Source organism: Gopherus flavomarginatus, chromosome 11 (assembly GCF_025201925.1).
Source record: "Gopherus flavomarginatus isolate rGopFla2 chromosome 11, rGopFla2.mat.asm, whole genome shotgun sequence".
Lineage (NCBI taxonomy): Eukaryota > Metazoa > Chordata > Testudines > Testudinidae > Gopherus > Gopherus flavomarginatus.
In genome coordinates, this window is record NC_066627.1 from 21,438,031 (window position 1) to 21,454,417 (window position 16,387).

Below are 16,387 nucleotides of genomic sequence, written 5' to 3' on the forward strand. Positions count from 1 at the left end.
TGAAAACATCCACTCAAGGTGCAGCAGTCAGCAGTCAAAAAAGCAAGCAGAATGTTAGGAACTGTTAGGAAAGGGATAGATAAGAAGACAGAAAATATCATAATGCTACTATATAAATACACTAAAACCTTGAATACAATGTACAGTTCTGGTCACCCCATCTCAAAAAAGATATATTAGAATTGGAAAATGTACAGAGAAGGAAAACAAAAATGATTAGAGGTATGGAACAGCTTTCGTATGAGGAAAGATTAATAAGACTGGGACTTTTCAGCTTGGAAAAGAGACGACTAAGGAAGGATATGATAGAGGTTTATAAAATCATGAATATTGTAGAGAAAGTGAATAAGAAAGTATTATTTACCCCTTCACATAACACAAGAATCAGGGGACACAGAATGAAATTAATAGGCAGCAGGTTTAAAACAAACAAAAAGAAGTACTTCTTCACACAGTGCACAGTCAACCTGTGGAACTCTGTGCCAGGGGATGCTGTGAAGGCTAAAAATATAACTGGTTTAAAAAAAAAGTTAGGTAAATTAATGGAGGATAGGTCCATCAATGGCTTTAGCCAAAATGGTCAGGGATGCAACCCCATGCTCTGACTGTCCCTAAGCCTCTCACTGCCAGGTGCAGGTGTTGGATCACGCAATAATTGCCCTGTTTTGTTCATTCCCTCTGGGGCACCTGGCATTGTCCACTGATGGAAGACAGGATACTGGGCTGGATGGATCATTGGTCTGACCCAGTATGTCCGTTCTTATGTTCAGCATTTTAGACCTAAAGTATATTGATTTTTTAAAATCTTTATAATTGGACAAGGAATGTTCTCCGGATTCCTGGCATCTACTTCTGTGAGCCTGAGCCAGCTGTGGGTGTTTTGTTGTAGTGTAGACAGTGTTTGTCATAAACAGATAGTTAAGGGTTAATGTCTCTCTTTTACCTGTAAAGGGTTAAGAAGCTCAGTAAACCTGGCTGACACCTGACCAAAGGACCAATAGGGGGACAAGATACTTTCAAATCTTGGTGGAGGGAAGTCTTTGTTTGTGCTTTTTGTTGGTTCGTTGTTCGCTCTCGGGACTGAGAGGGACGGGACATCAATACAGGCTCTCCAAATCTTTCTGAATTAGTCTCTCATGTTTCAAACTTGTAAGTAATTAGCCAGGCAAGGCATGTTAGTCTTATGTTTGTTTTCTCAACTTGTAAATGTTTCTTTTTGCTGGAAGGATTTTACCTCTGTTTGCTGTAACTTTGAACCTAAGGCTAGCCGGGGGGGGAGGTGGGGTCCTCTGGTCTATAGGAATCTGATTACCCTGTAAAGCATTTTCCATCCTGATTTTACAGAGATGATTTTTATCTTTCTTTCTTTAATTAAATGCTTTCTTTTTTTAAGAATCTGATTGATTTTTCCTTGTTTTAAGATCCAAGGGAATTGGGTCTGGACTCACCAGGGATTGGTGGGGGGAAAGGAGGTGGGATGGTTAATTCCTCCTTGTTTTAAGATCCAAGAGGTTTGGCATTGTGTTCACCAGGGAAGTGGTGAAGCCTCTCAAGGCAGCCTGGGGAGGGGAAAGTTTTGGGGGGACAGAAAGTGCCCCAGACACTGAAATTCTGGGTGGTGGCAGTGTTACAGATCTAAGCTAGTAATTAAGCTTAGAAGGGTCCATGCAGGTCCTCCGCATCTGTACCCTAAAGTTCAGAGTGGGGAAAAAACCTTGACAGCGTTAAAGCCCTGCACGAGGAAGGCTGCTTCAGGACGGGCTTTTTGGTGTTAGCTGTGTTCCTGCTGCATCGCTAGTCACCCCTGTCCGTCCCCTGTCATCCACTCCCAGCTTCTACCCCTTCCATACCCTGAATTTTCAGGGTGCTTGGATAGTCTTGTGGGAAAAGCAGTGCGAGCTGCCAAGGCAAGATTTTGTTTGCCAGCGTGGAAATGGCTGTGGAGGAGGTAACATGTTAGGGAAACGTCTCAGACAGCATCCCTGTCCCCCTGCACACTGCGTTTTACCAAAGGTCTCTGGTTTGCGAGGGGTCTGGGAGTCCATGGCACAGATAGCTCCTTGCACCCCACAGGCGGTTGTCAGTAACTCCCAGGACAGATGCCTTGAGTCATTTGCTGATTGTATTTCTACTCACATTGTGGTACAAAGCTCTTGCTTAAGATGGACGTAAAGTCACCATTGCCCTCATGGGTGCTCTGCTCCCTGTGTCCTCACATAACGGGGCTCTGCCAAAGCCCAGACTCAAATGTTCCAGACTCAGGAGATGCTCTGTTGAGGTCTCCCCAGAGATCACTGGGTAGGATGTTAGTATGACAGGAAAACCACCCCAGCCATATGCAAACCAGGAAACGCACAGCCATGGTAGTGCCCTCTCCCCCAAAAGTATAAGCAGACGGCCAGGGAGGCCAGCAGGGACTAGCAAAGTCCAAGTACCTAATCCTTCCCTAATAAACATTGTCCTTTTCGGCGTGTCCGTCTGCAACGAGACACTGCGTCCCCCAAGTGTCGTCATGTTCACAGCCCCCACCGTCAGCGGAGGTTTCAAGAACAGGTTATGCAGACACCTAGTGCAGGCGGCTGGACAAGATGGCCTCTGGAGGCCCCTTCCAACCCTGCATTTCTGTGATTCCATTTCTCTCTGTAGTTTGGGAGCATGTGTAATTCCTCAGGCATGTTAACAATAGAAGGGTAAGGGAAGTATTGTTTGATTCGTAAAAATCTACAGAATTTCAACTTCAGTGGTGTCCCCTCTGATGTGGCTCACTGCCCCCTGGCTCCCAGCTCCAGGTCCTCTGGTTGGTGGACATTTTGATAATAGTGTTGTTGGAAGTGGGTTGAGTAGGGTATCATCTGAAAGCCCTTTCTCCCACAAACACCTGTGGTACCAGACATGACATACCTAGAACAATTATGTAGATCAATAGTTGAAAAATATTTAAAAGTCGACTTTTAAAAATTATACTTTAATACAGGCATGTTAAACATGCAGCCCTCACAAAGTTACATTTTGGGCCTCAACTGACAGTGCTGTGTTAATAGTTAATGCTCCGAAAGTGAGACCAGATTAACTTTTTTAATGTTAGATTACTGTAAATGGAGGAAGTGTTCCAAGTTGGTTTGCCATCATCGGCAAAAAAGAAGCAGTTCAGTGGTACCAATTGTCAGCTTTTTCTATTATACCAAAAGAATCGTAATGAGGCATCATTTAAGAGGTCAGCATCAAGCTAGAAATGACTGGTATCCATCCATGAACCATGTGCACATAGTCACATAACCTACATTACATAACATGATTACTTTGGGATTGTAATTCATTTATTACACGATCCTTGGTTTTATTTTGGTCTTGACCATCTTTAGGCATAAGTGGGGAGATGAAGTGTATCAACTAGTAGCTCGCTGTTTTGGAGAATACCAATATAGAAGACTTGGTTAAACACAATGCTCGGTGATATCTTACATGCTGTATGAAGTGCACCCATAAGCTGAATTTGGCAAGGTTGGAGAGGAAGTACATTGAGCATCAGAAAACAGTTGAAAGTGTTGGGACAAGTGCCAGCTGTGGGCAAGACTCGCCTTATGCTATGGCACATGGCATGCATTTCGAGAACACTTGTTTCTTCTGTGGTCAGACGGAAGCCATCCATTAAGCAGTTTCAACACATGAGACAGGTGAGAAACTGTATGAAGCTGTCACTCTGCAAGAACATTGAATGGAAAGTAAAGGAAAGTGGCACACTGACCCAAAAGACGCCCATGGCATAGCACATTGAGTGGTACACCAAGAATGGCTGTAATGTGTTGTGTCAAGAAGAAAAAGCTACTGAAACAAATACTGACTTTCCTACTGCAAACTGTGCAGCTCAGCTGGAGTTAATACATTCCCTTGGAGCGGTTCTCATGGATGGGAAAGCGGAGGTGATGGCTGATGTAGAGGCTAAGTTCAAAGAAGTATGTGCTTTGAACTGGATTGAAGAGGAACAAATGCTTAGCAGAAAGGCACTTATCGAAGGTGAATTGTGGGTAATATGGACTAATGTCTGTTTAGTTTTTGGCAATCCTATATGAAGAAATGAATCACAGTGTATATCTTTTAAGCTGTAAAAGACGCACTGATGTCAACAGTAGTATGAAGACTTTGTTTGCAGCTGCTAAGTTTTTAGGGAAAAGCATTTTGTCCTGCAGTATGTGGGAGTTTCAGATGCCAAGACTGAAAGAATAATACTGCGTGACTTGTACTACTCCTTTAGGTGGTGCATTGGTGGTCGCAGTGACTTCAGCACCAGCAAGTATGATGGGAAGCTGATGGAACACTAGACTGCCATTTTATCACAAAGCGCCATATACGAGGGCTTGAGTGAAAGGTTTCCAACACATACACGACAATTGTGCGGCATGTGCATAGTCTACTGCTACAAGTGGCTGTTGTTTTAACAGTTCATTCCAAAACCTATAGCAGATTCCTTGTGTGGCTTATGCACAGTGCTGGCTCCTCCATTAACTACGGAAAGTACTGTGCCTGGAGACTGCAATTGCAAATGAGGTACTTTGCCGTGTAGAACTGAATGAAGGGCTGTACGTCCCTGCCCCCCTTTCCCCGCCCCCGACCTTGTCAAGGACAGGTTTATATTTTGTGCTGCTGCTAACTTAGACTTCCTTGAAGAGATAGCAGATGGCAAAGGTCCCACCATGCTACAGTACAGCATGGTCACTCATTGTCATAGTACCGGTATTTTCTCTGTACCTCATAATGAAGTGTTCAGCCAAATCACAGCAGATGTTTAGAGTTTCTGGTATTCTAAGAGCTTGTAACTCAGCCAAACCAACTATGTTTGCTATGCTGGAAGGCCTCTTCTGACATAGGGCACATTGTCAATAAGTGCTGGCTTAGGAAGACCATGCAAGATGTGTATTAGTTTGCCTTTCACCTGCAACATATGCAATGTTCCATTGCATTTGAACATCAATCATGGGGCTACCAAGTCTGACTGGCAGGTTGCATACATGGATGATTCCCTCTGGCACTTGCTTCAGCCTCGGAAGGCTCTCTCCTCGCTCTGAAGGTGTTCTGAGCAGCTGAGAGAGTCACTGATGAGGTTGTAAAGGCACTGAAGGCGTTCATAGGCTTAGTTTACCATTTGAAGACCAACATTACGACATTTGCAGAGCTACATTGGCGGATGCGTTTCAAGAAGCAGACATGGAAAAAATTGCTACTGATGAGTGCATTTATACCTGTTATCAAGCGGGCAAATTATTAAGCGGTGGAATGGCTCTGGGATGATCAAGCACATCCACAACTACCATCTCTTATCAGGCATAGATGGGTCTTGGTGGATGGACTGATCACACCAGTTATGTGTGAAATACCATGTGCGTTCTTATCAATCCGTCAGCCAACCGAATGATCATGCGAAAAGACCAGATGCTCACCGCCCTGCAAATGGTTGGCCAGCAGCCTGCCTTGTATGGAGCTGTGCGAGTGGGGCATGGACAAGGATCAGTATGGCAATAGCGGTGCCCTAGATGGAGACAACACTGGTGATGACTTTGCTGAATAACTGTTTTCAGCCCTACATGTCAAGGCTAACTTCCCTGGGATTACCAAAGATCACTGCCTTTTTTATGTAACACAGGGATGTGTTGCTTGAAGTATAATTTAAAAAACTTTCATTTTAAAACATTTTCTTGACTATATCTCCATATAACGGTTCTCAAGTTGTTGTTTGGTACTGTTGCGTTCATGGGAGCAAAAGCTTTTGAATGACCCCCAACTCGACCCATTTCCGACACCAATGCATTATCAAAATATCCAACTGTAGCACCTGGAGCGGGGAGCCAGCGGGGTGGGCAGTGAGACCACTCGCCCCCAATCACACCACAGAAGGTGACACCACTGTAATTTTGATTCTGTAGATTTTTACAAATCAGATGACTCCCCACTTCCCTTTCTGTCGCTCTTCCCTGAGACTCACCACCTGGGCAGTTTTGCCTGCCCTTTCCTATCAAGCAGGCAGAAGAAAGCACACTGGAAAGTGAACCTGGATTCCTTTGCCCCAGGGAATGGTGCTGTTAGCAGGGCCTGCTCTCCATGGAAGGGAGTGAGTTCCTAGCCTCACTTACAGCCATGGGTGGATGTGACGGGAATAGAGGTGAGTTGAGACTGGACAGGAACTGAGCACTTGTTTTCCAGGGAGACAGTGGGAGTAATGGAGAAATCAACCTGATCTCAACACCTGGTGAACCCCTGGAGGGAGTCAAAAGCTGGAGGACAATTGTGGAAACTAATGAGAGTTTCTGCCTCTGGCTCAGTTAATCTGCTTTTGTAACAACAGCCTTGAAATGAGCTAGGCAGCAAGAAGAGACATGGCCTGTTAACCTAGACCCAGAAACATCCCACAGACCTAGCTGCATGGAGCTGAATGAACTGCTTGGAGAATGTGACTGCCCAAAGCCAACGTGATGAGCACACCCTGGAAGGAGCTCTGGCTCCTGTAGCTCACCCAGGCTGCATCTGAGGAAGTGGGTATTCACCCACGAAAGCTCATGCTCCAATCCGTCTGTTAGTCTATAAGGTGCCACAGGACTCTCTGCTGCTTTCACAGATTCAGACTTAACACGGCTACCCCTCTGATACCAGACTGCATAGTCTCTTCAGTTTTGTTCCAGACTAGGTGGCAATCCCTTAGAAATGTGACCTGGGGCTTGGAGCCCATTTCAGACCTAGGCCATGGATAATCTACGCGCTCTTTCCAGAGCAGCCCTGTGTGCTCGGACAGCTACCACTTGAAAAAACAGGCTGCTTCTCCTGCTCACGCCCCTAGCCTTTCTCGCACAGGATGCAGCTCGTTTGTTTCTTTGTAGTCTCTGCTGAATGAGTGTTTCCTCTTCAGTTGTAAAAACAACTCAAAATACTTTTCACCACAGATCAAAGCTGCACTGCAGTTCAGGACAGTGACCCCTGGTAATTGTTCTGAGTTGCATAAATGGGAGCTGAAGGCAGCTGCTATTCTAGTGCCTGTTTTTCAACACATTTTACTTTGGCTTCAGTCCCACCTGGCCCTGCCCAGCTCTGCCCCCCTAGTTAATGTAAGTTGCTTAGTTCAGGGCTCATGAAGGGTCATCAATACAAAGATCTCTGGGCTGTGTTACTGTGCTCTCCTTGTGAGTCACTGGAGTTCAGGCACCATTCGCTTGCCCCTGCTGCACCCCCAGTTCGGATACTGTGTACCTTTCCAGTTGGCCATGCTGACCACGTCCAGGGGAGTAGCCTGTAGATGGCCTAGGTACATGTTGGGGCCCACTAGCACTGGGAAGGCTCGGGCAGCCTGCAGCCCAGCTGTGGCAGTGTGTTGTGAAACCTCCTTTACATGCTGTGACTCTCCTAGTCTCTTCTCTTTTAGGTCCAAGGTGCAGTGTTCCCAGACGGGAGTTCTGCTGCTCGGACCTAATTCTAAGGCCCAGCCTGAACCCGAGTAGGCCACAGCCCGTTTGAATCCGAACTGAGCCAAGTGGGGGGCGGAAAGGGGAGGGTTGTTTCCATACCCGACGCAAACCCAACCCTTATACAGATTGGGGTTGGTTTGCATGGGGCTGCCTGCCATCCTGGACTAGTTTTCTTTACTTCATTTCCTCCATGGATCTGTCAGGGCTAATTCACTTCCTGGCCCTGCTCCTGGCCCACAGACTGTTCCTTGGCCCAGTTCCGTGCACGCGAAGGGCAACAGGTTCCCCCTTGCCCAGGCTGGTCCCCCCTTGCCCAGGCTGCTCCCTATGAAACTGTCGCTGCCTCTTCGCTCCTGTGGCTTGGCCTGGTAGGGGCTTCCCACTCCCCAAACTCCATGGTCATGATCTGACTCCGGCCCCTGCCTGCCATGGGATCATGTAGTGGTGGCTGTGTACCCAGCGTCTGCCAATCCACTGCCAGCTTGGCGGGTCTTGCGATGATGGCCGCCTGGCTCGGGGGGGGTCACACAGTGGTGGCCACCTGCCGCATGTCTGCCATCTGCTGCCCGTCCAGGGAGGTTGTGCGGTGGTGGCCTCGTGCCCAGCTTCTCCCAGCTGCCCTCACCTCACTGCGCAGTGGTTTGTGGAATGAGAGGCACTGCAGCTCATCAGCACACTCACTCAGCAGCACATACAGCTCATCAAGGTGGTGGTGGCTGGCAGGAGTGGGGCACGTAGCTCCACCATACCAAGCTCCCGGGCAGGAGGTGGTCAGAGACTGCCTCACCTGAGCCTGAAGGTGCTAGGCTGTTTCCAGACCATCCGTATGCTTGCAGTCAGGTCCTGCTGGGTTTGGTTCCAGTACCCAGCGCAATCCCAGATCTCCAGCCTGATGGCAAAGCAAACAGATCCCCCTCCCCCCCAAAGCATAGACTCATAGACTTTAAGGTCAGAAGGGACCATTATGATCATCTAGTCTGACCTCCTGCACAATGCAGGCCGCAGAATCTCACCCATCCACTTCTATAACAAACCTCTGACCTATGTCTAAGTTATTGAAGTCCTCAAATTGTGGTTTGAAGACCTCAAGCTTCAGAGAATCCTCCAGCAAGTGACCCGTGCCCCATGCTGCAGAGGAAGGCAAAAAACCTGCAGGGCCTCTGCCAATCTGCCCTGGAGGAAAATTCCTTCCCAACCCCAAATATGGTGATCAGTTAAACCCTGAGCATGTGGGCAAGACTCACCAGCCAGCACCCAGGAAAGAATTCTCTGTAGTAACTCAGATCCCATCCCATCTAACATCCCATCAGAGACACTGGGCATACTTACCTGCTGATAATCAAAGATCAATTGCCAAATTAATTGCCAGAATTAGGCTATCCCATCATACCATCCCCTCCATAAACTTATCAAGCTCAGTCTTAAAGCCAGATATGTCTTTTGCTCCCCACTACTCCCCTTGGAAGGCTGTTCCAGAACTTCACTCCTCTAATGATTAGAAATCTTCATCTAATTTCAAGTCTAAACTTCCTAGTGTCCAGTTTATATCCATTTGTTCTTGTGTCCACATTGGTACTAAGCTTAAATAATTCCTCTCCCTCCCTAATATTGATCCCTCTGATATATTAATAAAGAGCAATCATATGCCCCCTCAACCTTCTTTTGGTTAGACTAAACAAGCCAAGCTCTTTGACTCTCCTTTCATAAGACAGGTTTTCCATTCCTCAGATCATCCTAGTAGCCCGTCTCTGAACCTGTTCCCATAAACATGGGAGACCAGAACTGCGCACAGTATTCCAGATGAGGTCTCACCAGCGCCTTATATAACGGTACTAACACCCCCTTATCTTTGCTGGAAATACGTCGCCTGATGCATCCTAAAACTGCATTAGCTTTTTAATGGCCATATCACATTGGCGGCTCATAGTCATCCTGTGATCAACCAATACTCCGAGGTCCTTCTCCTCCTCAGTTACTTTCAGCTGATGTGTCCCCAATTTATAACTAAAATTCTTGTTATTAATCCCTAAATGCATGACCTTGCACTTTTCACTATTAAATTTCATCCTATTACTATTACTCCAGTTTACAAGGTCATCCAGATCTTCTTGTAGGATATCCCGGTCCTTCTCTGTGTTAGCAATACCTCCCAGCTATGTGTCATCCACAAACTTTATTAGCACATTCCCGCTTTTTGTGCCAAGGTCAGTAATAAAAAGATTAAATAAGATTGGTCTCAAAACTGATCCCTGAGGAACTCCACTAGTAACCTCCTTCCAGCCTGACAGTTCACCTTTCAGTATGACCCGTTGTAGTCTCCCCTTTAACCAGTCCCATATCCACCTTTCAATTTTCATATTGATCCCCATCTTTTCCAATTTAACTAATAATTCCCCATGTGGAACCGTGTCAAATGCCTTACTGAAATTGAGGTAAATTAGATCCACTATGTTTCCTTTGTCTAAAAAATCTGTTACCTTCTCAAAGGGAGATCAGGTTGGTTTGGCACAATCTACTTTTTGTAAAACCATGTTGTATTTTGTCCCAATTACCATTGACCTCAATGTCCTTAACTACTTTCTCCTTCAAATTTTTTTCCAAGACCTTACATACATACATGCATTTTCGCATTCCCTTTGTTTTTATCTCTCAAAACGTACCTGCTTCATATGCAAGTTCCCCCTTTGCTGGTTCTTCATCTTACTGAAAGGGCCAGCTGTGCCGTCGCACGTCTCACGTGGGAGCCCACCCTGACCTGCTCACCAGTCACAGTTCATACAAGTTCCTTGTCTTTCCTTTTCAGAGGGACTTGCTTGCCCTCTCCTCTCCTCAGTTAGTCCCCTCTCCGTTCTACTGCACAACATGAGAGCTGGTTCAGTTCCCTTTTCACTGGTTAACACAGAACCAGGTTTCACCCTTGTTGCTTCTCCCAGCCGTGGAATAAGAAACAGTCTAACATTCTTTTGATACCATTTGTGGCTGTGCAGGGGCTAGCAGAGAGCACAGAAGCTTTCTATTATAACATCTTTTACTGCTGATGTTTTAGCTGTCTGCTCCATAATACCAGTCAATCATAGCTAGCACTTACATAGGTACCCCATCACCCTCATTTCCCTGATTTGGTGAGCTGTGAGGACCCCTTCTTTTAAACACAGATACTGGGCTCAAAGGGGGCAGATGACAAAAGTCCTGAGGTAGGTATAAAAAAGGTGACTGGAACGGAGGGTTAGATGTTAGGGACAGGGGAAATTACAAAGGGTTCATAGGAGCAGCAAGAGGGAAAACAGTGGGGAATCTGCTTAACATCTTAGGTGTCTATACACAAAGTCAAGGAGTATAGGGAATAAGGAAGAACTGGAAGTCTTAGTACACAAGCTATACTATGACGTAACTGGCATCAGAGACTTGCGGGGGTCAGTCTGCAATACTGGGCATAGCTTATTCAGGAAGGACCGACAGGAAAAATCCAGAAGCACTTGAACTGCCTCACCATCCTAATCTGCTACTTCTCAAAATCAGTTGATTCAGCATCTTCACCACACACTAACTTTAGTTACCAGATTTCTGTCTGCTCTTCTGCCATTTTTGTGGGTGGGCTGCCTGCTATTTCCCATCAGTCTGTCTCCAGGGCGGAGGATCCTTGCGTGTGTGAGCACAGACAATTTGAACTCACTGCAGTATCTCTTCTCGTAACAGAGCATCAGTGTTTCTCCCCCCTTGGTTCCTAGTTTTGGGGGTGTGCAGTTCTGTAGTGTCCAAAGCTTTAGAAGTGTCTTGTCTGCGGCCCAGAGCTCTGTAGAGAGAGCAGTTTTGACACCAAAATGCTGAGAGTTTCATTGGCTTTTGTGGCTTTAGTGGATGTGGTTAACCCATCACCCCAGAGGGTTTCCTCTGTTATGAGACAATGACGATGACATTGCCTGTTTCTCTTATCCTACCACATCGCACCTGCCTGGGTTCAGCCTCTGAGGACAGAGTTCCTGTCGGTCTGTTACTGGGGAACATGCTGTATGTGCTGGAGGGGCAGAAGAGTGTGTAAGATACCTTCACTCAGTCAGGGCCCTGGCTTTCTGGCTGGTTGGAAGAGATCGATTATGCTCTGCCCCGGGCTGGTCTTTGCATATCTTTAGCCACTGCTGTGGAGTAGAGAGAGGGGCACCTCTGATGCTACACTGAGAGAATGAGACTTGTGTGCAGCAGTGGCACATGGTGAAGTCTGTAATTCACCCACTCACCCCGATGTGCACCCCATTAGCTCTGTTATATCATTAGTGCTGCACTCCCTCCTCCCTTTCCGGTTTGGTGGATCTGATAGGGAATTTGGTTCCTAGCTGTAAGCTGGCTTTCTCTTGTGACTCAACTGTGTCGGAGCAGAAGCCCCACCCTGACTGCTATTTCCTGGGGAATGTCAAGGAGTGAGAAGAAGAAAATAGCTGTTACTGTCGTCTGATAAACGTATGACTTGGGGCAAAGAGGAGACAAACTCTTGGGTCCCAGGCTGTCCTCTGGGTTCTTGGCTGGTCCTCTGGAGGACTGTGGATCAAGTGTGGGAGCCTGTAGCCATCTGGCGCAGAAAACCCCTTTCACAGGTAGTCTTTGGAGACTCTCTCTTTTACCTCTTCCGTATCCTCATTAATGTGAATGCAAAAGGTGCAGGGAACCAGGCACTGGGCTCTGCTTCTTCACTGTCACCTGGGAGAGTTTGTCCCAGGACCGAGGAAGGAGTGTTCTGAAGGTCCAAAAGCAGTGCTCTGTCTGCAGAGTCGAACGGGGAATGCTTGCTCTGGGAGATGGGACAGAAGCCCATGATCAGCATTTTCCTGCTAGGACGAAGGATTATCCTCTGGAGTACACACAGCTCTAATATCTCTGGAGAAACGAATCAGAACGTGTCTGGTCTGCTGTGTCAGACATGCACACAGTCTGATACGCAGGCCTCTCGCAGGCCCTCGTTTCAGGAAGTGGTGCTGCTCGACTCGCGGGGAGGCAGGGTGAGGCCGATATTCCTTACAGAACAGAAGCTGCTACTTACTGGATAACACAATAGCTGAGCTGCAGCTGTTCAAAGGTTGAAGGGCGAGTGCTCTTCTCCAGCTCCTGTGGAGTTCAGGGAGCTTTGCCTTTCCAAATAACTGCTCTTTGGAGAGTACTTTGTCATATATCTTGGAGGTGGTGAAAAGTACCATCAGTGGGCTACTGAGACCATCAGCAGAACAACCCTGCGAGCTGTTCGGGCCTGTTGTTGTTATTTAGTATTGAATGTTGACAGTTTGTCTGGCACTGTACAGAACAACCTGTTCCTGAAGTGAGGAGGCCAGTTGCCGGGCATGGATCAAGAGGGAGGAGATCTAAGGTATTTCTCATTTCCCTGAGAGATGACTAGAGCACTCCAGCCCACAGTCTTGCAGGACAAAGTTGGGCAGAACTTTCAGGCTTCCATCTGTCTCTTTTCTCTGGAAGTGAAATTCAGAAAAGTGCTCTGCATGCAGCGGACAAGCCACGCCTTTGGAGCAATGGCATTGTTCTGCCTAATGCCAGGGGCCTGCTGATAGCTGCCAGTGGTTATACAAAGCGATGCAGACGCGTTCAGTGCCTGCTGACAGCAGTGAATGTGAGCAGACTGGGCCTGGCTGAAGAGGGTAAAGCTAGTTCTGAGCAGCCTCCACTGCCTGTTGCCACCAGATTTGACTCCTGGAAGTAGATGTTTTGATATTGCAGTTTAAGTGTGACAGTTACAATACATAAAGACATTCTGAGCTCAGAACCCAGTTCCAGGATGGGGGGCCTGGAACCCTCCCTTGGAGCACAGACATCAGAGCCATCACCTTCCGCCTGGGTGGTGATTGGAGCTTCATGCTTCCCCTGTTACACACATCCACAGTTTGTGCTCTCCTTTGGGGTGATCAGCTGGCAACTGCTGGTAGGGGCCAGTTCAGGTGGGAGATGCTCTTTTGATGCTGGGAGGGAGGAAGACGTTGTGTTCTCCTCCCTAAGCGCTCGGGGCTGCACTGAAGCATGGCACGTCTCTGTCAGGGTGTTCTCCTGCAGCGTTCCTGTTGGGAAGGTGAGTGTGGGTGTTTCTGATCTGGGCAGGTTTGCCCATTGCCCCAGGCCAGCAGAATGGGCTAAAGTTGCTCCTGCATTACACTCCTTTCATTGGGCCTTCGGCCAGCCAGGCAGCAGGACACAGGAACTGACCTGACATGGCTGCAGGTTGAATCAACAGGTGAATGTTTCTGGTGCTGCTTTTAATGTGTCCCTTGGCTGATGTCACCTCTCTGCTCCTGACCTAGCTGTAGGTAAAGACCAAACCAACCAAAGCTCACTCTGAGGGAGGAAGATGCTAATTTGAAAGCCTCCCCCGTGTTGCTGCCCTGGTTCTTCCCACCAGTGCAGAACCCCGTCTAGGGACACCTGCATTGCTGGCATTGCTTTCCAAGGGAGCTTGCTGTGGCTTTGTATTGTTGCTGTGTGTGTGCAGTGTGGATGTATAGTGTGTGCGCCTTCGCAGGGTGCAGGGGTGGGGGTGTGCATGCCGGGGATATGTGCAGGCTGGGTGTGTGTGGTGTGCGTGTGGGTGCGTGTACGTGGGATGTTTGTGAGTGTGTGTGCACAGTGTGTATGCATGGTGTGTTGGTGCATGTGCGTGCAGGGTTTATGGGTGTGCATGCGGTGAGGGTGTGTGCACAGGGTGTGCATGGGTACATGTGGTTTGTATGGGTGAACGGGTAGACGTGGTATGGGTGTGTGGGGGTGCACGCAGCGTCGGTGCATGTATGTTGGGATTGGCTCATTGCAGTCATGGGGCGACAGATGTAGTTGCAGATGCCAGACCCAGGGCGGGTTGGAGCAGAGTGTTTGTTGCAAATGGCATCTTTGTCTTTCACTGAGCTCTCCTGCCCTGCCCCCGCCCCGACCCAGCACTCTGCCCAGCACTGCAGCCATTGCAGGGACTTAGCCCGTAAGGAAGGAGTCGTGGGCATAGAGGGTCAGAGCTAATGCAGCCATGTTCCTGTGGACAGAGCACAGACCCACACTACTCAGGGCACTGGCCACTCCTGGCGCCTCGGCTGGGGGTTAGAGCGTGTTGTCAGAGAGGAGCTGAGGTAGCCAAATACACCAGGGGGACCAGTGCTCGGGGCTAGTGCCCTGCACTGTTGTCCAGGGGATCCAGGTTTGGCTTCGTGGCCTGGATTCCCAGGCTGTCTCCCCTTGGGGGGGTGGGGGATTCCTTGCGGGAGGCTGCGTTCCATTCCCTGTCTCGTTTCCTGCTTGATAGGGGCTGGGCACACACAGGTTGAGGAGCATTGTGCCCCACATGGGTACTGCACAGCAGCGATCTCTCCGCTCAGTGTGGGGCAGTGCTGAGGGTTTTCGAGAGGCGAGGCCGGTCTGGTGCTTAGTGGGATGGATTGTGGTTTGGAGACTGGGGTGAGGGGTTGTAAATGGTGGGATCCTTAGAGCCCAGGCCTGGGTGCTGTCTGTATGAGAGCGACCAGCTGACGGCATCATTACAGCGGGGCTAAACCCAAACCTTCCAATCTGCTCCCAGAGTGTGTCTCCTCCCGCAAGCGCTCCACTGACGTGTGACGCGTCTGTCACCGAGCTGGAGCCAGGCCTTCTGCCAGTGCGCCCTGGACTCTGCTAATGTTCTTCAGGTGACCTTTGCGCCCTGGGAATCAGTCTGGTGCTGCATACAGGCAGACTCCAGTCAGCCCCAGGCCCTCCTGTTGGGGCCTCATGATGAGAGGCAGGAATCACAACATCATGTGGGTCCAATTAAAGGAGGGATTGTTCCAGGAGAGATATGGTAAATCGTTGTCATGTGGGGCTTGGGAGAGCAGTCTGGCCATCCTATGGGGGTAGCACTGGGTAGACACTGCATCCTGGGCGGGACAGACAGTAATTGGGGGTTGGGGGGACATGGGCAGACACAGCATCCTGAGAGGGAGGGGACTGGGCAAACAGGTAATCTTGCAGGGGGAAGGGTGGCGCTGGGCAGACACACTAGGCCCAGAGGAAATGGAGGGGGCAGTGGAACCGTTCCAAGGGGTCGGACCATCTCTAGACAACGCCACAAGAATGCAAATGAGGTTGGATTTGGGAGTTGTGTCTCAAATGAGTCAGATGGCAGAGGGCTGCTGGGGGTGCATGGTAAAGGAGGAGTCTGTCCTGAGTGAGTGAGACTGCAGGGCAGAGGTTTGTCCACTACCCTTCCGAGGAATGTCTCTTGTGTCTCCCATGTCTCTAAGTACTAAATACAGCAATTCAGCTGGGTACAGGACAGGCTTTCCTGCTTCCCTGGGAGGCCGCCCCCTGTCGCCTCCCTCTGTTAAGACAGATGCCTCCTCCCACAGTCAGAGCTTCCTCCCCCTGCTAGAGGTGTGTGCAGCTATTTCTAGTGCACAGACCCTGGGGAGAGGTGTCTGAGTAAGAACTTCATACAGGGGAGGTGGGTTTCCATACAGGGCCATTGTGGGTGGAAGTACACACCTGCTGGTCCCAGGGGATCTCTGCTGGGGAGCTGCATCCCTGCTCTGGTTTCTTGGTTGTAGGTGCTGTGCCATATGCTGTGACCTCCTGGTGCTCCTTCTGTGGCACTGCATCATGTGCCCCACATGTAATAGTGAACAAGAACAGTAGCATGTCTCTACCCTGCCTCTGGCTCTCTCAGCACATGCCTGACACCTGCCCTTCCTGGCCTGTATAGTGCTGTGCAGATGTAGACTTGGGTTTCCTTTTCACAAGCCAGGCCAATTCTGTTGAGGCCGTGCAGTGGAGTTAGACTTTCCTGCCTCGAAGCTGGATTCCCACCTGAGTTTAGGCTGTTATCGCAGTGCAAAACAATGCCTCTGGGATTGGCACTCCCGGGGGGATCTACAAGCCCTTCCCAAGCACACGGCTAAGGTCACAGGGCTCTGGGCCTGTCCCAAGGGAAG

General features: G+C 48.9%; 1 protein-coding gene across 1 annotated transcript in view; it reads left to right on the forward strand.

Annotated features, from left to right (window-relative positions):
* The window catches only part of LOC127031587 (rho GTPase-activating protein 39-like), a 130,854-nt gene that overhangs the window by 65,938 nt on the left and 48,529 nt on the right, over positions 1–16,387 (forward strand). The window lies entirely within an intron of this gene.